Here is a 25,166-nt window from a genome sequence, read left to right as displayed (position 1 = left end):
GCCGAACACGGCCCCTCCATCGCAAACACATGTCGAGTAGCGTTCATTAGTCCCACCATTCTGAGAGGTTCATAAATCACAGCCATCTGGAACGCTCTCAGTGCTGCAAAGCGGCACGCTTGGTGCACAACTCCCCCCTCCCTCCCCTCCCTCCCAGCCTGTGCCGCTGGCAAACAGCCAATCAGATAGCAGATCCCATAGCGGCACGTCATGGCTGAGCCAGGCTGGGAGCAACACAACAGACAACCTTTATTAAAACTTAAATTCTGTTAAAGACAGACAGAGTCACACTTGGCTTGTATAGTGTCTCACTGCCTCCTATGGAGAAGCTCCTTTAGAGGGTAAAAAGTATAAAACTTGAGTGCAGCTGTTGATTTTTAATCACACACAAACTAAGACTGATGTCTTCTGCAAAGACTAACATGGTTTTACTCCAGAACGCAACAAAGAATCGGGGTTAAACTCCACTTTTAGTGCCTCATTTAACTGACGCTGTTTGTCAGTGAATCGGATAATGTCGCTGCATTTTTTAACAGCCAGTCATTTTAGTTTTCAATGTGGAGACTTTTCTCAGACACGTTAAAGGATTCACATGCTTTCAAGTCTTAATACAACGCTCTCATGGCAATGCATTGATGGAGCCCTTGATGAGATTCCTTGGAGAACAAAGCCTTGGCTCTCTGCAAAAATGCTTTTTAAAGTTCAGCTGAGAGTAATATGAGACTTCAGTTTTTTGTCAAGGTTGCAGGTGCATGAAGTTCGACATAAGTGCACAGCAAATAAATGTTTTTTTACATTTGGTTTTTGAAAGACTTAACTTTGGAAGGTTACCCACTCCTCATCTCTGTTTGTGGCTCGAGGCTACACTAGCCACTAGTAGCATATCACTTCCGAGTCTCTGATCTGTCAGTTGAGTTGCATTGTGGGTAATGTAGGTGCCAGGATGTGTGGAATAAAAAAAGATGTTATCTCTGTTTCTGCTGCATCGATTTTGATCCTTTTATTTTTCAACTGTCCATCATGAAACTGTTCTAATTATCTTGTAACGCCGGATGTATGTGGACTGGCTGAAATATGCCTTCACAGATGTTGCTTCTGTAGCAAGCCCCCCCCCCCCCAAGAGTCACAGTAGTACAGCAGCAATATCTCTGAAAAATGTTTGCACAAATGTATTCCAGTGAGAGTAGAGATCTGAATCAACAGCCTGTGCAGCTCTGCTGCCCTTAGTGGACTAAAAGAACACTTGCTTGCACTTTTGTACTTTTGCATGCAGTTGATATTAATGTAATACTTATGTGTTGCGTGCATATCGGCATCAAATCACACATGGAATATACACACGTGGAATGAGCATCAACAGGTGCTTGTTGTTTAGTATTAATAGTTAAGAGTTCTGGGAATGCGAAGACATTATGTTAATTTTGTTTTTAGATGTCACTTTAAAAGCTAGAATTAGAAATGTGTTTGTGAGCCTTCTAATTTATGTGTGTGACACTAAAACGTTCATGTGCACAGATGTGTGTGTGTGTATGTGTGTACATGCATATTCAACTCAACACCTGTAGCTCACGCTGAGCATGAAATGGCTTATTTGCTTGCAGAGACTCAATTCTGGTGTTTATGTGGTTTGCATGTTTTGGGAGCCGAGTTCATCATTTCACAAACAGCACAGCCAACAGTTAGCCTGCACGCGCACGCACACACACACACACACACACACACACACACACACACACACACACACACAGAGTTTAGCACACAAGTAGTGAGTCTGCTTGATGTCATTTATCCTTGACACATCTTGCTCTGCTGACATTGACATCTGACATCTGAATGTTGTTATACTGAGAGAAACTTAGAAAGGAGAAAGATTCAGCAGCAACAAGAGAGAAAGAGACATTTTCAGCCACGAGCAAATCCTCTCCCTGCCACCGCCGCCGTCTTCCTCTCTGGGGAAATCACCAGCGGGGGAGAGACGAGAGACGTTGTTTTCTTTTCACTCAAGTGCTGTGCTACCCCTGCTTTCTCTCCCTCCTCCGTCCACCTGGGCCCTCCTCAACCCGCCCTGCAGCACAATAATAATCTGCCCATCTGCTGTAATCAAACCCCCTCTTCTTCCCCTCTTGTTCATCACTCTTCTTCTTAGCTATCCTTCGTCTGACTTTGCACCATCCTCTCCTTACACTATTTCTTTGTTGTCCTTTGTCTTTCCCTCAATCACAGCCTCATCACCCTTTCTATCTTCCTCATTACCCCCCCCCCCCCTTCTCCTTCTTCTCCTCCATCGTGTTGCCGGCAGAACTCCAACAGGCCATTATTGATCAGCTTAATCGGAGGCGTTAGAATGCAATTCCACCTGTCTTCTCCGCTTCATAGCTCCGTGGGCCATTCGATAACGTTTAGATGCTCGGATGCAGATGTGGCTGTGTTGTCAATGACAAAGAGGGAGGGAGAAGGGAGGGACGGTGCTAATGATGAGCCGCTGCCTTCACGCTCCCTCAGTCACCGCCTGTCAAAAGTAAATCTCTTTTTCTCTGTTGCTTTTTTTTCTTCACTCTCCCTCCTCGGTCTGCATCTGTTTTTCTTTGTCTTATTTACCCGTCTGAGTCAGAGTATCTATCCCCTTTTCATCTCCGTCTTTCTCTTGCTTCCTTTCTGATACCTACAAATACTCTATGTCTCATCGTGGCTGGCGGGGGGGGGGGTTTGAACAGACGAGATCCTGTATTGATATTCAAATAATTCTCCTTCGGGAGAAAAGGGCGGCCATTGTCTCTCATCTTTGATGTGTAAACTGTAATTCCCATTTTTCTCTACATTCTGCATGCATTAAATAAATCCTACGCTGGCTGGGAAAATCTAGTTGTGGAGAAATGTTTTTCTCTCCGTCAGCAACTTTTGTGCACGTACCCTTGAGGAAGACACTTAATCCCCAGATTTGCTCAGTGCCCAACAGTACAAGATTATCAGTGTTTTGGGTCGCTCGCAGGTATGAAAGCATGTCCTTTTTCAATATCACGGTGCCATACATTTATACATTAACCTGGAATCTGGGAGCTGACCAGTACAGCAACAACCTGCTGTAACAGTAAGTCACTGAGCTGCATAAACAAATGCAGCAACCTCAATAAAACACTGATTTCAAGGTTGCTTTGGTTTGAAAAGAAGGAAATCCTACTTACATATCTTCTCAAACTGTGACGTTAAAGGCTTATGTTGTGATATCCCCACTTTCCCTCAGCCCGCTTTCATCTGTTTCTACTTTATATTTACATACGTTATATTTTGACAACTCCCAGGCAGCAGATGTATAGCCCAAGTGACGGTGTGTGGGAGTTCTTTGAATGTCCGTCATTGGAGAATTTCTTTTCTTCATTTCATTCAAGTGAATGTGTAGATTAAATTGAACATGTATTCCTTTTTGAGGTTCGAATGGCGTGTGAATGCACAGGAACATGTTGTTAATTTATCGAGTGTCTGCCCTGATTGATCTTTGTGCAAGTCTGGTGGATCATCGGTGCTGTGACGAGGAAACTTAACCCTTGGGGAAACAAAGGGCCCAGAGTTACACATTCAGTGAAGGTGAGCCCATAGGTGCAGTTCAGTGGTTGGACTTCTATGAGTTTGCCAAGTTTAGTAAATGATAACGTATTGATCTTCACTCCAACGTTTACTTAAACTGCAGTTAAACTTCACATAAAGTTGTAAAGAGCTAAGAGTCCAGCAGGAGAAGATGGCGTTGATAACAGCTGGTAACTGCTGTCTGATGCTTTCTATAAATGTCTTTTTAAAGGGATACAGCTGTTTAATGTCTCTATTCTCCTTTCTCAGAATCAGATTTAGTGATGGGTCTTCATTTTTATTAGATTGTATTGTTTTCGATAGCTGATATGGTGCAGCTCTCTGGATGTTTTTATGGCAAAACTACTTTATATCTGATGCCGTTGAGAATCATCTGAAAGTCTGTCCCAAAGAAATTGTATTATGACGTTTCACATCGTGTCTTTATCTCCAACATTGGATTTATTTGCAAATTATTGTTGAACATTGAACAAACTTTCACTCTAATTCTGAGGGACTGAAACCGATGCTGTTGATGTTTAACAGAGATAAGAAATAAATCAGCCATCACAGTCAATTTTAGCTGCACCGACAATATCTCAACGTGACGTTATCAACTGAAATCACACACAACTCACAGCAAGAGCCGTTTGATAGCATTAATGGGCTTCAGGCTGTATTTTTCTTCAATATACTTCAATATAGACAGTAAACCCAAGCAAATGAATGATGAAACGCACTCTGTGTTCTCGTTAGACTCACAGCGGCAAGCATTTTAGCCCGCAACTCTGATTTCTAAGCGATTCCAGGCAAACCTCTGAAGTGCTACTGTACTGGGCTCGGCGGGAGGGCCGGTCGGCAGGCTGAGTCCTCGCAGTGCAGAGGAAGCAGGTGTGTCAGCTTACGACGAGCCTCACTTTGAGCCTAATTCGTGTGAATGCCTCTGAGAAGGCCCTGTCTGCTCGCATCAAAGCGCACACGGCCTCTTGTTGTCTCACTGCCTCTGGTGATTAGTCGGGCTCGCTCAATTTCACCGACGCTTAAAAACTGGTTGGATCCTGCGGTTGATACTATATGTTTTCACTAGACTGCGTCGGTGAGCGCAGATCATGGAGGGTAGCACTGGTCAGTGCTGGTGCGCAGGTTAGCAGCTAATGGGCTACTTCACTTCAAAGCAACAAGTTACATGAGTGGAACTTTTGGATTTTTAGATAAAAGCAATATTTAATGGGCCCTTCCTGCCTTTTCACTCTGCTTAGCTTCATGTTATTATAACATAAAAGGCAAATTTATTACTGAAATGTTCTGTAAAGGAAACACATTTCTCCTAAAACAGCTTAAACTCTTATAGTTTTATATAGGAACAATGCGAGGATATACGCTCAGGTCCTACTTTTGGAATAATTGTTATGTTGGGTTTATGTATACATGAGGGACTAAGCAATGTGATATTACTTAAAGGAACTATTTTTTGCAGCGTAGTTAATTTATTTGTTTACTTATTGTTAGTTAATCTGGTTTTGTGTGTTGAGAGTTGGTTTAATATTTACATTTGAGCAGCTGAAAACATTTTGGGCACTGATTTTGATGCGTGACGACTGACGTCTAGAGTTAACACACAAATCTGAATACCTTTAACCTATTTTCCCCCCGTATCAGTTTTTCTTTGAACGTGCCAGCATTTGACAGAAATTAGCACCTTTTGAATCGCAGTTCTTTGCTCTGTTGTTATTCCTGAAGGATCCCTTCTCAGTGTTTCCTTATTATTTTAACTTGAGCTCTTTTTATTTTGCCTCTGTACTTTGGCTCTTTGATTTCACACTCTCACTTCTCCACCCTATGTTTCTGTTTGGAAGGCAGGCAGGCAGGAAGCAGTGGTGCAGCGGATTGTCCTTGAACCTGGCGTTCTCTTGAAATCATTTGAACTCCTTTCACAATTCGTTACTCCCAAAGAAAAGCACATCCGCTCACTAGTTCTCATCTTCGTGACTTAAAAAAAAATCCCTTGTCAAGGGAATTTTGACCGAGCTCTCATCCCTTGTTACAGCTGCGCTCTCCTTCACACTCACTCTGTAACACATACTGACAGTGTTGCTGCTCTGTATAACTGCCTTCTACCACTGTCGGCCACTCGGCTATTCCCCTTGAGCAAAGTGGGGTTCAGTATCTTGCTCAAGGGCACCTCTACGGAAGATGTTAAGGGAGCGGAAAGCCTTTCTCACTCAATTTCCCCACATAGATTTTCCCAGCTGGTCAGGGACTGAAAAAGGCGACCTTGCCGTAACAAGCTCACAGCTGAACCTCCAGGCCACTGTCCCACTGTACCACTGTCCCCAGACTGTGACTACAAGGTTCACAGGAAGGACGGCACTCTGTGTGTGTGTGTGTGTGTGTGTGTGTGTGTAAATGTGTGTGTGTCTCCTCAGACAAGTGTCTTTCCACTTGCCATTACGGCTCCATTGCCTTTCTCTGTGCTTTAGATAAATGTTATGGTTTGTAAATCTTTTATATCCTCCATGCTACAGAGCAGTGGAGGAAATACATGTTCTCCTGACTGGGCACTACGAGGGATAGTTTCTTCCAGTGTAACAACTAATAGAAATCCAAAGAAACAACAATAATCTATTATTTATTAAGATAATAGTGTATTCTCCCTGACAGTCATTGTAACAGAGGAAGGTGCAGGTGGTAGAGGAATAAACATTACTGTATGTCATCCAGAGAGATTCAGCAAACATTGTGCCATTGTGCCAGTTCGAATGGTGAGAAATAGTCTTTTGTCCGAACTCCTGTAAGAGGGTGTGAAGGCATCCGCCCCCCGCAAGAGACATGTTAACACGTCCGTCTAATGCAGGGGAAAATAAATATGTTTTCTAGTTATTCAGTTAAAGCTGCTGTTGGTATCTTACAAAAGAAAAGAAACTTGACAATTTCCAACCAATCTACTTTGTTGAGCGGACATCGACATACATAAATAGAAAGCAATAGTTTTAACTTGCATCATAAGCTGTTAGCTGCAGTGCACTGAGAGGCGAATGACTCTTACTGTAGCTCAGTTAAACTACCTCAGTTAGCATCACACATCATCAGGGTCTTGCATCTGTGATTAGATTCCTGAAAACCCGCAGGATCTACACAAATCACGAAGGTGCCATTTTTATTTTTTCAAGAAAAGGCTGTATTGCGCAGACACAGGGAGAAACAGGAGAGGAGGAAGCCATTCAGCAGGGGGAGAGAGAAGGATGTGATATATTTTAAAGAAAATGTTTATTTTTAGAGCTCCCTCCTTTCTTCCTCTCACCTGCCCTGCCACGTGTCAGTTTGCCTCTCTGTTTGTTTTATCTTTATCTTTGATCCGTCTCCCTGACGTTTCATCCCCCGGCTCCCCCCGGGGCCCCGCCAGGTTGAAGATCTCATATCTTCGGCCCAGCTGGCCTTCTCTCCGCCCTGGGCCAGCTAGGAGGCAGGCTGGAGGGGGGAGCTGTCCGGCTGCCAGTGCTGACTTGCCCCAGAGCGCAGCGTCGAGCAGCGGCGCTGTCTGTGGTGCTGAAGCCGAGCTTCCTTACCCTCTAAAACAGAGAGGGGAGCAGCTCAGCTTCCTGCGCCCGGCTCTGCCTGGCCCTGTCAGTTATGACGGCAGATGGGGATGGGGGCGGAGGTTCTGTGATGCTATTTTCATGTAACTGTGTGGATGACATGAGCAACACGAGCGCACTCTCTCTCATGTTTTTTTTGCACGTGGTGTGTCTTTCTCAAGCGAACAATGGAGGCATGGAGCATAGGGGGAAATAAACGTAGGAGGGAAAGGCTTAAAGATTTGACAGGAATGTGTGACTCTGACAGGAATACAGCATTTCAAGGCAGGCAGGTGAAACGGGTAAGAAAATGTTTCCTGCTGGTTGTCTGTGCCTGAACACAGCGACTCGGGGCTCAGTGACACAGGCGGCACCAGAACGCCTCTCTCTCAGCAAGAGCACGCCTATTCGTGTCCTGAGCCGTGTGTGTGTGTGTGTTTGAGAAAGAAGGAAAAAAAGGTGTTTATCTACCGTAGTGTGTGTAGTTTCTAGCCTGGAAAGCCAAAAAAGAAAGGCTTAAAGAGGGGAGTCACAGTGTGGCGCTGTGTCCTCAAATTGGCACGACAGCCTTCTGCCATCATATCTGATCTCTCGAGTGAAAGGTTTTAACCTTGTGACATGCTGTCAGAAAAACAGAGGGAACATTTCACCTATACGAGTTTGTCTCCTCAGAAGTGCGACACTGAGAGGGATTGTTGAGGGTTTTAGAAGCAAAGTGATATGTTTTTTTCCTATTTTTTGGCTGCAGAGATCCTTGAAGTAGAAGTTTTCAGCTCCTAATAGCAATGCTAGTGGAAGTCAGTGGGCATGAAACAGCTTTGGAGTAAGTTCCCCACTGTTTCACAACTTAGATAACGACATAGAGAGACATAATTTGTCCTAATTTGTCCAGGATATGGGTGGTAGCCACACTGACTTTCTGTAGCACTGCAAACAGAAGTTGCTCGAGTGGACTAAACGACTTTCGGCTCTAGTTTCTAATGAATCAAACTGTCTCCTGAAACCCCAAACTACCATTTTCACAAAGCATCCATTTCTTGTGTAATCCTTTATGCCATTCACACAGCTGGAAAGAATAAAAGGATGCCGTCAGGAAGAGAGAAGGACAGATTAAGCCCCTGCTGGTAATCAAACCCGTCCAACACATAGGATGCCATTAGCGTTGACTTTGATTTACTTTGAACCATCAGTTCTTACCAGAACTCAGTTATTTTTAACCACACACTCACACTTAGATTTGATCAGATCACAACCAGAGCCACTTGTGTTGTGTCATCATGTTGCCACGGCGTCAGCAAAACATCATTTTCAGATGTGTTTCCGTCTTCAAGGAAAACGTCAAATCTGTGTGTAATCGGCTCAGCCGGTTTGATTTGACTAATTTCCCCCCCCCCCCTCCCTTTGCTAAAATCAAAAGTCGCCATGATTACCATAATCGTACAAATCTGACACGATGTTTAATCAAGATCAAACGGGGAGAGATTAGTGTTTTCATTCAGATGTTAGTCGTTCACACTCCATGTGTGGACGCGTCTCGTGGCAGAGGTAATCCATGAAAAATTGGTGTTGCCGAGCTGTTTAACGCTGCAGATGAAGAGTCCCTCAGAAAGATGCGCACACATGCACCTGATACACACACACACACACACACACACACACACAGACAAACACACAAACATGCTTCTGAAGCTGTGAAAGGGGAGGATACCAAAAAGGGGAAATTTGTGACAGTGTAGATTACCAGAGAGAAGACTAAGGGAGAGCTGAGCAGGACTTCATTAATATTAAAGTTCTTGTTTGAATGTTTAATTATAAGGCTCAGTGGTTTCTAAGCTCGTAACTTTCAAATGGAATCTGGCAGTTGAGTCCAGCAGAGCACACACAAAGCAACGGCTTTATGTTGTTCAATACAACTTTATACGGACGCAATAAATGTCACAGACAAGCGCGACTCTCACTTTAGCAATGAAACGCAACCCTTTAATCATTTTTATTTTATGAGGATTATTTCATTGCGTCTTATCATAGAGCAGCAGAATGATGTGCGGCATTTATTTTAGAAATGACAGCCCCCTGCCGGTGTTGATAAACATGAAAGCTGCTTGTAAAAGTTGGGGAAACATGCAACAAACAGCGACGGCGGCTGTAAAAAAATAAAAAAAGGTTCATCAATCAGTGTCATCACGTCGGATAAAAGGCCGGTTTTTGTGTTCGCTTCATGGACTCAAAATATCATTGAAGTTCTATTTTTTTTTGTAATTCAACCGAATTACTCTTTGCTCTTTCATGTTTAGCTTGAAAATCTGCGATGAGGTCGACATTATGAGCAAAACATCTAGACATCACCAACAGAAACCTTTTGTCGACTTTGTATTGTGGCAGATATTAAACCATTGAGCCATGCGTTCCTCTCTTTCATCGCATCTTCATCTCGATATTCTCCAGTTTTATTGCAGTTGAGGGGGAAAAAATCACACTGAGCAAATAACCAAGTCTCCAGTGGTGGGACTTAATCAACACCCGTCCACACTGCCTCGACAGTGAAAGAGAAAACAACAAAAGCTTTTCAAGAGGGCAGCATGCTAATAAAGAACAAATTTGCAAGGCAATAGCAGATTGAAGAGTCGTGAGAGGACAAACAACCAGTGAACGCCACTTGAAAGACAAACAAGTGCATCAAGTGTGTGTTTTTTTTCTGACAGGTAACAAAAGCAGATGCTCCTCATTATATTTGCATTTGGTCATTAAATCTTTACACCGGACAAGCTTTCTTTTATCATTTTTGCACAGAAAACAGTCCCAGGAGGTGTTGTTTTAAGCTTGCCCCCTTGTGTTTGTGGTCCTGCTGGAACACCTACAGTCATCTTTCACTCACTTTGAAGAGCTTACGACCCTCTGTTATACAGGCCTGACCTCTCTCCATCCCTTTTGTCTCCACACGAACGCACACACAAACTCTTGGCGTACAGTCTTCTCCTCTTCTTCTCACCCTCTGTCCCACTTCAAGCCTCCCCCCTCCACCTCCTCCTCCTCTCCGCCCTGCTGGAGAGCATGGAGAGCTGCTACAGGAAGGTGAAGTGTCGGAGTCAAACGTGGCACTAACCTTGGCCGGCTCAAGGGCAAGCGCTCGCACTCAGCCGAGCTTAAACACCTGCATGCGGTCGCCAGGGATAACCGCCCTCCACTAAACACACATACACACACTCCACCACCACCACCAGCACCCTTCAAGCCCTCTCTCGTCCCCCCTCTCCCTCTCCAGCTCGTCATTAGCATATGCGAAGACAGGCTTAGTTCAAGGATGCAAATGAGGCCGAGCACAGGCATGCATATTTATTTGACTGCTGAAACCGGGGCGAAGCTGATGGGGAGAGTTTGAGCGCTGACCCTGGAGTGGTGTTCAATTTTTACATTAACCCGGAGACACCCACGCGTAAACATGGCCGTGTACAGGGGGGAGCGGGCCTTTTCAGCGCCGCATGTGATTCGTGACCCCAATTACCTATTAACGCTTGTGCTCCAGTTGCGCCTCGAGAGGTGACTCATGTTTGTGTGGTTGGTGGCATCGTCGAAAGATGTTGTGGGCGAAATTACGTGTTATTAGTTTGACACCACTCCCCTTTTGTTTGGCGAATATCAGTCTGTGTGCACGTGAATTTGAAAACAGTAGTTTGTTTACGTGCAGCAGCAAACATGAAATCAACTGAATAACTGTGTATCATTCAACTGAAACATTCATTCCTTTCTATGGCGGCCATGAGAGCTCAACACACTGCAGCTTAAGAAAACGCGTAAATTGACACAACATAAGTAAATGAAGAAAACATCTCGTCATCATTGTTGTCTCTATTTGCAGCACATTTCTTTATTTGGATATTTTTTCTGTATTTGCATCACTTTTATGTATTTATGTTGTCTTGTCTGCGCGGCTCGTTTGTCAAATTATTCAAGATGTTTCCTTCATTTGCTCGTGTTTAGTCTATTTTTTTCTGGTGCTGCAGTGGTTTGAGCTCTCGGGGGCCACTTTTCGCACTCGGTCTGAGATGAAAAGAGGTAAAGTTCATGAAAAGTTCATGAGACGGGACACGCTTCATGCAGTTGGCGGTAGATGTAGATTTGAAAATGGGAGGGAGGAGGCTTTGCCGACTGTGCCAGCCTCAACTCTCAGGGCCGTTATACCATTCATCCGCTCCTCCATATCGTTCTTCATTCAGCTGCTGTCGAGTGAGCAAGTTCTGCTTTTCTCAAGTGAATTTTTAGACAGCGAGGCATTGTCTGCCGCGAGCCTAGGGTGACAAAGCATGGGGCGACACCCACCACATCGGCACACTCAGAGGAGGTAAGAATGGACTTGAATAGGCTGAATTGGTTGAAAGGTATTCGAGGAGGTAGGAGCTATTTCTTGTGGTTGCTGTGATTTAAAAAAAAAAAAAAAAAAAGATTCGGGGTCAGATTTAGATGGAGGAGCAGCACGGTGTTCTTCTTTTATATTGAACGAGTGCGCGCTCTCATCCAGTGCATCTTTACATAAGTGCAGGATAATGAAGGAGTCGAAGTTTGCTTCACCACCACAAGCAGTGTGTGTAGTAATAGATAAAACCAACAGACCGAGAAACAGCAGGACACTACTGAAAGCAAGAAGAATGATGAAAATTTCATAATATTTCACTAAGCAAGTTGTGACTAGTCGGGGGAAGCGGACTGAAGGCAGCGAGACTGTTCACAGTGCATCTATTATGGAACATGTAGAAGATAATACGCACTGTATACACCCCCTGTTTTCATTTTAGTAGCCGTCACTGAGATAGCTTCATCTTTAGCTACTTTTTTCATCCATCTTTTGGCCCAAATAGAAAATTGCAGCACAATTGCGTCCCTGTGAGATTGTTGGAAAGAAATCCACTAAAGTACAGCCACTTGAAAATGGTGTGTTAAGACGAGGTTAGGAGACTGTAAGCTCATACTTGCATATAAAACATTATATGTTAACTGTAATTTACAGTGTTTGGTTTACATGTGACAGGAGGAACAATGGCTGATTTCAGTTTAATTCCAGTCACTTTAGCTGCTGTGATGACAGCGGACAGACCCTGTGTGTGGCAGACGGACATAGGTACACTTAGGAGGACTAAAGCTTATGTATGCATCTCAAAGCGCCTCCTCTCATGCTTTATTATTGCGTTTACACTGTAAATGGGGTATTCGTCACTTTTGTCAGACATTATCCTTGCATGATAATACTGTTGTTGGCATGGACCATTTTGAAAATTCTACTTAATGGTGCCTTCAGTGACTCAGTGACAAACCCAGACAAAAAAAAAACCCAGACATCACAACAAGGCACATTATTTTCTCGCTTTGAAAAGGTTGCTGTCTGTCAAATGTTGTCCTCATTTTCACTTTTTTGTAACAGCTTGCAACTGCATCACCTCATAAATAACACATAGATAACATATGGGTGACTAATTGTTCACTATGATTGATTAGGTCTCTGTTGGGTGCCATGATGACAATACTGAAATGGAATGGAAGTCAATGGCCGCCTGGAGGGACAAAATCTAAAAACTCAAGATATGCTTTTGAAACATACATATGATACAGGAATCAAAATTAATGTGGTAATGCTCATTTAATCCACATTTTAAATCACCTCATTTGTAACAACATACAACATTACGGGCATGTTTATTGTATCTAACACATTGTATCTAATTTCCTGTACACACACTCTTCATGGAAAGCGCTCCAGCTGCGAGCTGCAGGCTTTGCTCCATTTTTGTGGTGCACTGCCGCCGCATGTGGTGCTGCGACCGTGTGATTGAAGGCTCAGGGAAAGAGTTTGGTGAGAGGACAGATACATCAATGCCTTGGTGGAGCTCTGACAGGCCCGTGACTGCTATAAATGCACGGCGGGAAATCCGTGTTAGTCATGCAATAGCACACAAGACAGTAAACAGTCGGACGTGCAAATCATCAAAGCGTGAGGGATGCAGGCTTACTGTACAGTAGGTGACTGTGGTAGAGTGACACGCCCTAATGCAGATATATAACACACGCACACACCCAGCATCTTTACTCAACAAAGAGAAATTCCATCCCTGTCCTGCTGCCTCCATTAGCCATCCATCAGAAAGAAATCACTGGCATTGTAATAAATCAAGCCAACAAGGTTCACATAGCCATATGGCCCCGATGCCCTCATGATATAATGTGTGGGATATTATCACCCCCTGAGCCCCCAGCCTTTGTCTGAAAGGTCCTTCGGCCGCATGGCTGGTGAAAGAGGTGAAGCATGTAGGCTCCGAGGCCAAGGTGACGCTGGCGAGGAGCCGGGCCTCACATGCGTGTACAGCCAAGGTGACTTTTAAGAGCACGAGCGGAGGCTGAGGCGGAGAACACAGCTGATTTTCTACTCCACTGATGACCCACCCAGCAGTAATACTCTCCTGCTCATTAAGCTCCGTTAGATTGGACCGCCTCGGGCGAGAGAGGTAGAGCGAGCATGTGTAGTGGGAATGGACTGAGTGGGCGATTTTTTTTCTTAAAGAGATCGTACACCAAGGCCTCAGATTAAGTTTTTTGTGCTTGTTTGCCAATTTCATGACCTCATGGATTTGACCTCTGACTTGCCTGCTGGTGTTTAAAATGTATGTTCTTACAACGGACTTAGAAAACAAAATTCTGTTTATTTACTGTAAAAACTTAAAAAAATATCCATATAATGGTGCAGTGGTTTGGTGATAAATGGGATATTAGTACAAGCTTGCGAACTGCTTGCATTACATTAGCTAACATATATAGTATATCAGCATCATGGATGTTCCTTACGGTGTAGTCACTTCAGTATATCAACTATTCTTTGTCTTTGTTGTATCTTGGTGTATCATATCACAATACATGTTTTCGTTATCTAGATTAGCAACATAAAGCTATTTCTACGTCACTTTGTCAGATTGATTAATACCTGACTGACCTTTTCTGTACACTTTAAAGACTTCTCTTCCCTCTGTTGGACGAGATAATGAGATAATCATTCTTGACCTTGGAATTAGCAGTTGACAAAACAATCTCGCCTCAAGGTCCTTTTGTAGCTGATCTGGAGCTTTCAATTAAACGTTTGAACATTTTAACACCTACAGTTCTGTGAACACTTGGCAAACTCCAACGGCTGACGAAGCACCAGAACAGCTACTAAAGGGACCTTGAGGTGAGATTGTTTTGTCAACTGCTGTTTCCAAGGTCACGAATAAACTGGGAAGTTCAATTTATACCTGCAATAACTGATGTTTTTGGCTACTTGGGGGCAGTGGAAACAAGATGTGAACACATCCAGCAGTTATAGAGCAACATTATCCCAGCCCAATATTCACTCTTTTTTATCTCTGTTTTTGTTCTCTAGCCACTCCTGAGGGGGTATATCTGCCTCTTTAGCTGCTAAATGCTCCACTATGTTCACCAGCTAGTTGCTAACTGTGTCTGTCTGCTGTTTGGTGCTCAGCAGGTGGTGTTCAGTGTTTTTTTTAGAGCTTTTTAGCTGAAAATGGCTGCCAGCTGTGGCTGAATACAATGCTACGAGAAAGCTGCATGGCGACAGCTAAACAATGAGCTGAAACTCACTTTAAAGCTCCGTGAATCTGAGGGGAAGCTGCAGATTCAGGTGATAATTCTCTGTAGGGTCTTCCCTCTCACACTGTCACATTGTTATTTGATGCGTTGTTATTAGAAACATATCAAATAAAGCTATAGCTGACCTAAGTCACTAGCTGTGGAAAAGGTGAAGCAAACAGAACTCTGAAATCTGTTTACAAACTGGTGTTTCATTCAGATGTGAATTATAGACTATAAATGTTTGCAGTTGAGTTCACACTGTTAGAAATACTTTGTGCGAGGTAAAGTGAAAAAGTAAGGTGCTGTATGTGAGATAAATCACAGATAAATCTCACATACTGCACAGGGTAAAAGGGGCCTTGTAGTGTTATAAAAGAAAAGGTTAGAGCAGTTCCAGCTGAAAGAACTACAAAATCTGTTCTGTTTAAGGGTTGTTTAACAAATGTACTGATAAATAATTTATAGCTTGTGACTTCGTGAGTACAATTTAACATTCAATTTAAGAACCATTTAAGCATTACGACTTAATGTTCAATAAATTATTTAGAAGCCATGAGCTTGTATGAAGGTTTTGTCAAAGATTAATCAGAAACAACATAACTCTTTAAAGGCTCGTCTTTTTTTGAACCAAAGCTTTGTACGAACTTTCAGTGTGTGAAGAACACAGAAAATATGAGGCCGAACCTTGCCGAGACATTTTTTTATACACTCCCAGATGGAGTTTATGGTCACCTTGTACTGTGCATATAGTAAAGAAACAAAACATAAAATTGACAGCTGCTAGATAAATTTGACAACCAGTGAAATAAAAAGCCGATGAAATAAACAGCAACAACCAGCTGTCCCTCAGCGCGCCCTCCCTCCCCTCGCCTTTCTTCGCCCCTTCGTCTTGTTTCTCCGCCTGTGCCCTGCAGATGAGACAGGACAAGTGTGACTGATTCAGATACATTGAGTCGGGGTCCCCTCTCAGCCAGGCAGAACCTGCTGTCAAGTGTGTGTGCAGGATGGATAGGACGGGCAGAGCGAGAAAGCGAGACATTCGCCGTGAACTCCCTGTGAACCTTGCACTTCCCTGCTGACATTTTACACCAACCTCCCTGGTAATACACCCATGTACACACACACACTCATTTTTGGCACTCAGCTGCTTCCTCACCCCTCCAAATGAATCACATCATCGCCCCTTCACACACTCGCATTTCGCCTGTTTTTCAGCGGCTCCCGATGTGAGAGCTGTAAGACCGCTAATAGGTTCCAGTGGTTGACTATGTGTGCGGCATTTGACTGTCACTTAGCGCGATCAGGAGTGACAGTCTGCCCTAGTGGCACCCTTGCCCCGCTGATGGAGTAGGTCAGGACGGGACAGGTGTCTGTCAGCCACGGTCAGTTACAAAGAGGTGGGAAATATGATTCTGAAGGCTTTAGGGAAGAGGTAAACAAGCAACCTCTTATGTTTCAGCATGTACACAAGAAAAAACAGCATGTGTGTGCGTGGGCACATGCAGACGAAGAGATTCCACAGCTCCCACTCAGTGTCATAGCCGCTTTCATCAGTTCATCTCAAATGACTTGAATGAAGGCTCCGCAATGGCCTTGATTGTTGATGATCATTGCCAGTGATTCAATTGTCGGCGGCGGTTTCCGCTCTGACTGTGTAATTTAAAGCACATCAGCGGCAGCGCTCAGAGGAGACAGCAGCAGCTGACACCAAAATGGATTCTGAACATTTCAAGAAACTTTGGGGTCTTTTAAAAAGTCCTGGAAGCAGAAAATAAAGACCTGTCTGATAAACTTGTAGATGTTTACAATGTGGCCATTTTGATGGATCACACTGGCCCTATTTCATCTTTATCAACAAAACCAGAGCCCGAGGCGGTGTTTGCTTGGTTTTCATTTCCATTATTTACAGGCTTGTAATCGTCACTCCATGTCTTAGCTAGGCATGCTATATATTGATGAGGCAGATTCAGGAACCAGATGTTCTTTGCAGTTTACATAATTATTCACATGTTTGCTCAAAGACAAAGAGAGGGAATAGGGACCTCTTTAGGGGTTGGGATCTGGACCTTTCTGTTGTCCACATGGCTTGGGGGTTTAAGGCTCCCTTGTTTTCTGTCATCTCTCAACTTTCATAATATTAATATACATTTACATGTAACTGCTACTGTAGTTGTTATCAAACTATCATCTTTATGCAATTTGAAATAGTGCCTGCCCTCATCTTTTAGCCGATATTTATCAAAATATTGTTAATGATTTTGGGTGTTTTTCCTGGGTTGATTGCATTATATTGTTGAAACCTCCTGTTGAACATCGTGCTGATTCCACTTGTATATGTTTGATTTCTGTGTGTTATGATGTGACTAAGTTATGGTTCTGAGAAGGAGGGGTGTAATTCTTTCTTTCTGTAATCCATTGGCTTGTGAGTGTTAAACATATATATGCACTGGAATAAGTTTTTAATTGTTGGATGAAAGTTATGTCAGGCTTTGGCAGACTATACTTGGTATTTGGTTTTGGTGTTTTCATTGAGTTTATGTTAATGACAGATAATTAAATCCATCCAGATCTGAACTGCTTCAACTGTCCTGCTTGATTTAGAACAGGTGTTAATTAAATAAATTCCAAAACAAGCACAGACATGGCTGTCTTAAATGTCAGTGCACAGCCGGGCAGCATGTTGACCCCTCTTTGCATTTGAGATGAATCGGCACATTCGGCGGCGTGCAGCGCAGCGTATCCCAGAGTCCCTCGGTCGCTCTCGTCTCTCGTCCGTCCGCAGGGATCGCTTTAATGCTGCTCGCCGTTAATGAAGACAAATCATCCAATGAAATCGATCGATGATGGAGTCACTGTACTCAAAGTCCCAGAGGGTGCGAGAAAAGACACGGACGAAGATAACTTACGGCGTGACACGCCCGGATGCACACGGCTGGAACACAGCTGGAAGCCCCCACAGACACGCAGGAGTTGTGTTGAGCTGTGCAGTTTCACACACTCCTCTGGTTTCATTAAATTTAGCGGCACAAGCTCACCACAGCTGTGTACTCGACTGTAATTAGAATTCACACTCTGTCTTCAACCTGTGTTTTCAGGACACCAAAACTGTTCTTCTCTCAGAGTTGTGGCGTGTAGTCAGGAGGAATAAAGCATCAATGCCAGATCAAAGCGAGCTCAAACGGCAGCGAGGCAAAGAAGAAATCTGAGCTTCACCCCGCTGCCATTGTGAACGTGTGTGTAACTTGAGCAGTAATCTGTGTTTGTGCATATCTTTGAGAAAGGTGCTTTGGAAAATTATGTTTCTGGCACCTCCATAACAATATATGCAGTCACTTGAGTTTTTAAAGAGAGTGTGTACATACTATCAGCACAATCATAATTATACACCACGTGATGGAAAAAGGCTGCCTAGCTGCCTTTATGATCAGCGCTACAATAACCCGAGCACAGAAGGTGAAGGCACACAAATGTTTTTCTTTTAAAAGCATTACTTTTTGTCAAAATCCAATTCCATCTTGCACAGGAAAGTAGAAGATTGATTTCTTTCTCTGGCATTTCTTTGTCATTTTCCATCTTTTCATTCGAGAATAGGGGATGTGTTTTCTCCTGCGCACCAAGTGAATCAGATATTTTTTTATATTTGTTTTGTAATAACATATTCTCCTGCACAGGCAGTCAAACACAGGGGCTCCAAAAAAGTGGGTTTCTGGGGCCACTTGAGGGCTCTTTTGCGACCTCAAACAATATGGGATGGTTTCAGTTCAATATCGTCTTATTTACTTGACGTTAACGGTACAATGACAGAAACTTATTGTGAGAATATTTTTTTCTTTCTTTACATTGTTACCTTGCCACCAACAAAATGTCCACAGATATCCAGATCTGGTCTAACGACAAACACCCGCAGAGAAGCATTGGGGTTTCTGGCCTCAATGTTTGTCTCATTGGGCTTCTATGATATAAAAAAAAAATCTCAAATTCATCTCTTTTATATAACGATATTTACTATGTATGAGAAACATTTATGCAATAGTTAATGGGTTAATGCAGTCTTTACTTTGCTCTGCTATGATGGACTGACAGTTATGGTGGTCAGCTCAAAAGAGGCAAAACTCCAGACTTGATGTAAACAAGGCGTTGAAATGTTTCTGAACAGTAAGTCACTGTTGCCCTTATTGATTTATCCGCTGAGACAAACGTTCTGGGCATTTGGTGCTTGGCAGGTGTTTAATTCAGACACTGGTTGTACACAAATGAGATTAAATTAGACTTTAATGATTCTCATGGGGAAACTGGTTAAAGTTTCCCTCTACATCATTGACCTCCGGGTTATGAGCATGTTTCCACGAGCCCTCTGCTGTCAGTCAGCTTCTACACCCAGCTGGTGTTAGGGGAAGGATTTTCACACCTGCCATACGTGCTTCACAATCAGGTCTAGAAATGGAGGCCTGTTTTTCTCTCCATCTAAGAAGCATTATCGAAAACAACAGGATTTACTTCCATGCAGTCAGAATCTCAAAATGCTCTGAGTCTTCCCGAGCTTTTAACTTGACAAACTGTTTACAAAGTCACACATAACTAACCCAAAGCATTTAACTGTGACGAGGAAAATTAGGAACTGCGAGAGCATAAGGGCTGGAGCTTAAATGTAATTAAATCATGCAATAAATACAATAATTAAATGTTTGTGAGAGATTGGCAGTGTCTCTCATTTACACCTAACCGTTTCACTGGTGATGAAATTAGGTTATTAAAGGCAATTAGTCAGATCTGAAACAGTGCTTTTGCTCAGATAAATTGACAATTTGAACAAGTGTTTCAAGCAGGCACTCCACATTTTCTGTCAGTGTGAAAGTTTCCCCTTATGGCGCGATCTGTTCTGCACCAGAAAAACCTTTTTATGAATGACGGAAAGTGAGTCTGACTGCAGATTGGAGGCAGAAAGGATGTGATAGCGGCAGGAGGGATCGAAGACTTCACATCTCCTGTGGCTGAACAAAACATGGTCTTAACGGTACATAGAAGGGCATGTAAAGATGATTCCAGGTGAAAGCTATGATTCCTCAGCATCTGCCGTATTAATTTTACATGTGAACGGTGCTAAGATGGATGGGATTCTAGACTCTCATTTCTTTCCCCAGAAGGCTTCACTCTAACTAAAAAAAACTACCATGACAATGTGCCAGGAAAAGTGTCGAGGCACAACCTTCAAATGCACCCGAAAATATGACTTTCGCTTAAGCCTTCAATATAGCTTCTTCTCTGACAGTGTTCTAGCTGCTACCTTGAAGTACTACAGTTTTCTCCAAGATAAAGAGCCCCGCAGCACCTCCGAGTATTAAAAGAGGAAACCTCAAGGGAGACAAAACTTTCAGTTAAGTGATATTGTAGGTTAATCCATTTCACTCTAATGTGTAATTCTTCGCTATACTATATAGTTCACCGTTAAGGTTCAGTTTTCTGGAAAAATAGTGAGTGAGGAGGAGGATATTTGTTGCACAATTAAGGCTCATTTTCTGTTTTTTACAGGAAAACACCTAAACTTTCGAACAGGAATGGATTGATTTTAACAGATTTTCACCTAGAGTGTATCTCCGAATGCTTCCAAAACACCTCTCACTAAATGCCTCTCATCAACCATCCTGCAGTGTCTCTGAGCAAGACCCTGAAACTCTACCAGCAGAGTGGGTGTTGTTTTGTAGCTGAACCTAACCTTTGACCTCTATATGGCAGAGACAAAAGACCTGCTCTCTCGGACAGTTATGAAATGATTCTCAGAAGATGGCCCAGAAGAACCAGTATCCGGGAACATGCATGTCCTTCAACAAATCAGTATTAAACAACAATAACAAATGAATAAATGTTTTTTACAAAGAATGTCATAACTCAGGCTAAATGAGTAAATTAAAGACTAATCTAGTCTGAATAGACATCTAGATAAATGACGACACTGTTGCTGGGTTGCTGGGTGCTGGGTGCAGATCCTAAGCCTGGAGAGAAGAAGTCACTGCAGAGATGGCTCACCCCTCCTGCAATGCTGGGGCCTAAAAAACCTCAATCGTACCTTTGATCATATCCCCATACACCCACAGGAGGAAGCTGCCTGAGTCCAACATCAAACACAACACAGTGCTGCACGTCACACTTCCCTGATGCACTATTGGCTCAACAAGTTCTTATAGCAGACAATTACAACATTTCAACTATAATAACCCAGACTGAAAATATTTAAAACATATCCCAGCTTTTAATATTTCTACAGCCAACTGTGGTGAAGTGTCCAAGACCTGTGAGAAAAATCCTTCACTTTACCCAAGTCAGCGAGACGACATATAGGACATACAGTGGGTTGAGACCTTGGTGGCCATTCACCTACAACATTGTATTTGCAAACCTGACCAGCCTTAAAAAATAGGTTTGTCCCACTGGGACCTGCTCTGTATCTCTGCTGGACCAGGAAGTGGCCTTCAGCCAATGGAGGAGATACATTTCCTGTGTTTTCAGAGCTTACCGGCCAGTTTATATTACTACCACCTCCAACACTGATTATCCCCGTTATTTAGCCACCCACTGTGTTTTTTGCAGTTAAATACAAGACAGAGCTTATGACTCTTCCTGTACCTACGTATTTTTGACATTTTTAGTCATGGGAATGTCCAAAAATACCAATGCAGTAAGATCTGAAACTCTCTGGTGCCTTGAGGTAAAACATCAGTCTCAGAGCACCCAGTCAAACTTTAACCAATGAAACTTAAAGTCTGTAATTGTGATGCACAAAACACCTTCACCTTCATCCTAGGTTTCATCCAATAATTATGTCAGCTGTCCTGCCAAAATAAACCCTATATAACACATTGACAGTTGATACAGCTACAGACGCCCCAGTGTTTATTTGCATTTGAATGACACTATGGATGAGTGGCAGTCATACTGTAGTGACGAGTGATGTGTTGATGTGTGGGAGCAGCAGCCAAGCCAGGGCCATCACTAATTATTGATAATATTTATTAGAACTGGTAGTACCAGAAGAATCTATGTTGAGAGCTGTTTTATTGTCCTCAGTGAAATGTGAATGTGTGGTGGACATTTGTTTTGGAAGTGACCATTTGTGGTATTTAGCATCCATATGAGTGATATGTTGGTGTTCAGTGTAATGCATGCTGTTGGTCCTAACCTTGATTCGCTGACTGACATTAACTGGAAAGTCCTTTTCATTTTGTCAATACTACAGCTGGTGCAAAAACAATGTTTATAGATTCAATCAATTTTTCATGTTATGTAGCCGTTGAAAATCAATGGCCACAGCTACTCTAGCTGATTGGTAACAGGATTGATCAGGCTACAGGAATATAGGTGGAATGCATATTCACACTCTGGAAATCAAAATAAAACTTAGCTAAAATATCTTAACTTGCGGTAAAAACTGGACATGTGTTTATTTTTTAATTCAGAAAACTGTCTAGCTACCTTCTGTTTATACCAATTTGAAAGAACGTATAGTTGTTGATTGTATTGCATTAAAATGGTCAAATCAGTTTGGGCATTCCCAGGTGTTTCTTTTCCTCTAAATTATAACGCACACTTCTGTGCTGATGATGCCATCTTGTATAACTGAAACTTCACTAATTTCAGTATCTGTGTTACTAACTAGTATTGCAACCCATTTAAATAGATTAACTACGGAAACAGTGGTTGTAAAGATAAGTTTCCTGGCCATAAATACTACACTTAACATTATATTTGTCAGCTTTCACCATATGAAAATGATCTATGAGGATCCTCCTCTGCCAGTTGTCTCTACTTTTGTTCAAAGATAGTAGTAACGGTCACAAGGGAGTGTTCAGGCTGGAGCAAACTTTTGTGAGTACCAAGCTCGTGGACATAAGATGTTTATTCTCTAATCCTTTCAATGATTTAAAACTTCAAAACTTTTAATTTCCTCTTCCCTCCAAAGAAGTCTAACCCCGATGGAATTACCTGGAAAAAAAAAAGAAAATCTAAAAAAGAAATTGACTTCAAATCAAGCCCCTGCTGTCTTTATATTAGTGGTCTGACTTCTTTCATGGTAAAGTTACCTGTCTCAAAAAAAATGAAACAGATGTGTCCTTTGCAAGAAAGTCTGCTTCACTCCATTGGGATTTTTCCTCTCAAGCTCTGAACAGAACGTGAAGGCTCCATATTTGACTGAAAGACTTCTTAACACATTTTTTTTTACAGTACACTAACATCTCCCACTTCCCACACACACAACAAACAGAAGCGCAGTTTATTATTTATTAAATGAAGCCAACACAGCTGGGAGTGAAAGTGAAATCCCACTCGACTTATAATGGAAAATTGGCAGAGACAGCTCGACTGGAGGAATGGGAAGAAATGATTGGCTGGTTGACTAAGTGTGGGAGAGTGAGTGAATGTTTGTCTGTGAGGGATTGATTCAAAGAGTGAATGAATTAATAAAATCTTGTTTTATTTTATAATTGTGAGGATTGACTTATTGATTTGCCTCTTGCAGTGTCTCTACACTTTGTGTAGATCAGTAATTTTCATATTGAACTAGTCAAAAAATGTTAATGTGTTTAAAAGGCACGCATTCTCTAAAATGTTGCAACAGCTAATTCTTTCAGTCATGTACAATGGTGCATTTTACTTTTATGCCAAAAACTGTCGGCTGTATAAGTTGATAGATACCTCAGTTTCAGCACACTTCATTTAGTAGTCGAATCTAAATCCTGAGTATTGGTGTGCAGTTTCATTGTAGGATTCGACTCTTGTAGCTTCACACATTTGGATGATTGTTACAGTGCAAACACCCCACATCCATAATCACACACTTGGCAGGCACAAGCTGTAATTTACTTATACCGAGCTCTCTCATTTACATACAAAGACGTCTCTCTAGCATAGCAGCTCTAATGAAATTAGCATGTAGTGTAGAGGCCCTTGGAGAAGTTTTATTGCGCTGCAGCGACATGTTAATACTTAATGCATTCTGTCAACCAACTCCTTGATGGGTGTCTGTGGCACATGAACGTGGAAGGACTGAGTAATCACTGCTGCCTCTATTCTCCCTCAACCTGTCTTTTTCTCTCTCTGTCATTTCCAAATCAAAGTTCAGACTTTTCTGTCTCTCAAAAAATATTTGCCTTCTGTTCTCCACATTTCTCATTCACCACCATATCTCCATCCATCTTCGCTAAATCCAATTTTTCTCCTAAATTTCAACCTCACACCGAGCTTTTTGAACAAATTTGTCTTCTTCTCTTCCTTCTCTGTTCCTCGTGTTGTCATTCTCTGAATCAGCTGCTCCTTTGCCCTCAGGGATACTGAGTTATACTGTAGTTATCAAGGACACACAGCCCCCATTATAAAAAGAGCTGAATTGCTTCCCTGTAAAACACAAATTTGACTCCGAAAGGCCATGGCTTGCCCTTGGCTGATGTTAACATTATCCTGAAATGTAAACCTGATCTCCTCTAGTGTCAAGAGAGTCTTAATAGGTGACGCCTCTGTGTGTGTGTGTGTGTGTGCACTTCCAGGAGAAAGTTGCCAGCAATCTCGCAGATGTGTAACTTGAAGCGACTCTTTGTCCTGTGGTTCGATATTTTAAAAATCTTTATGTTAAGCCTGAACAATCCATCAGAGATAAAATATACTGTAATTTTATGGTTCCACGATTAAAAGTGTGTAATGTACTTTGGCAGTAGCTAAGTGCTCTCTATATCAAATGCCTCCATATCACATGGCTGAATGTGCAGTGTGCCCTCATATGACTTCAGAATCACAACGCAGGCAGAGAGTACAGTACAGTGCTGAGAAGAGTCAGTCCAAAAGACAAATCCTGACTCTGAGCATGAAAACCTTAAGTGGATCGACATCTGTCATTTGGAGATCTTTAACATTTAGTTTTGTTTAGATTATGAGATTATGATGAACAATAAGGTTGTAACTGTTCTCTGAGGTAATAAAGAAGTAATTGTTGGATTCATGGATTGGAACATTTTGCAGTGGCTGTTACATGAGAGGTATGAAAAAACCATAAAGCTCATAAACTGCCAGATTACTTTGACAGCATGTAATGTTGTTATGTAAATTGTTAATTCTGTGTGTTTATTTTTGTTGTCCCCAGATGAGAATTAAGCAGGATATTCATACGATAAAGGAGAGACCTCAGCCCTCGGATTTCTGGCTTTCCTCTTCGTCTTGCTGCTTTGTGACACTTGATGCGCCGAATTATTAATATTTAGCAGTGGATGGAGTAGGAGTGCATTAATTAGCTATTTTCTTTTGCTAATTTTCTGGGTATTCGATCAAAATTTGCACTAAATTTGAATTGACTGTCTGACAGCAGTGATGTTGGTGTTCATCTATGTACTTCTGTGCTTTTTTGTATTTACTTTGCTGTCTATAAGCCAAATTGCCCCT

Source organism: Enoplosus armatus, chromosome 24, assembly GCF_043641665.1.
Source record: "Enoplosus armatus isolate fEnoArm2 chromosome 24, fEnoArm2.hap1, whole genome shotgun sequence".
NCBI lineage: Eukaryota > Metazoa > Chordata > Actinopteri > Centrarchiformes > Enoplosidae > Enoplosus > Enoplosus armatus.
The sequence above is the reverse complement of the archived record's forward strand: the minus strand, read 5'-3'. Positions refer to the sequence as shown.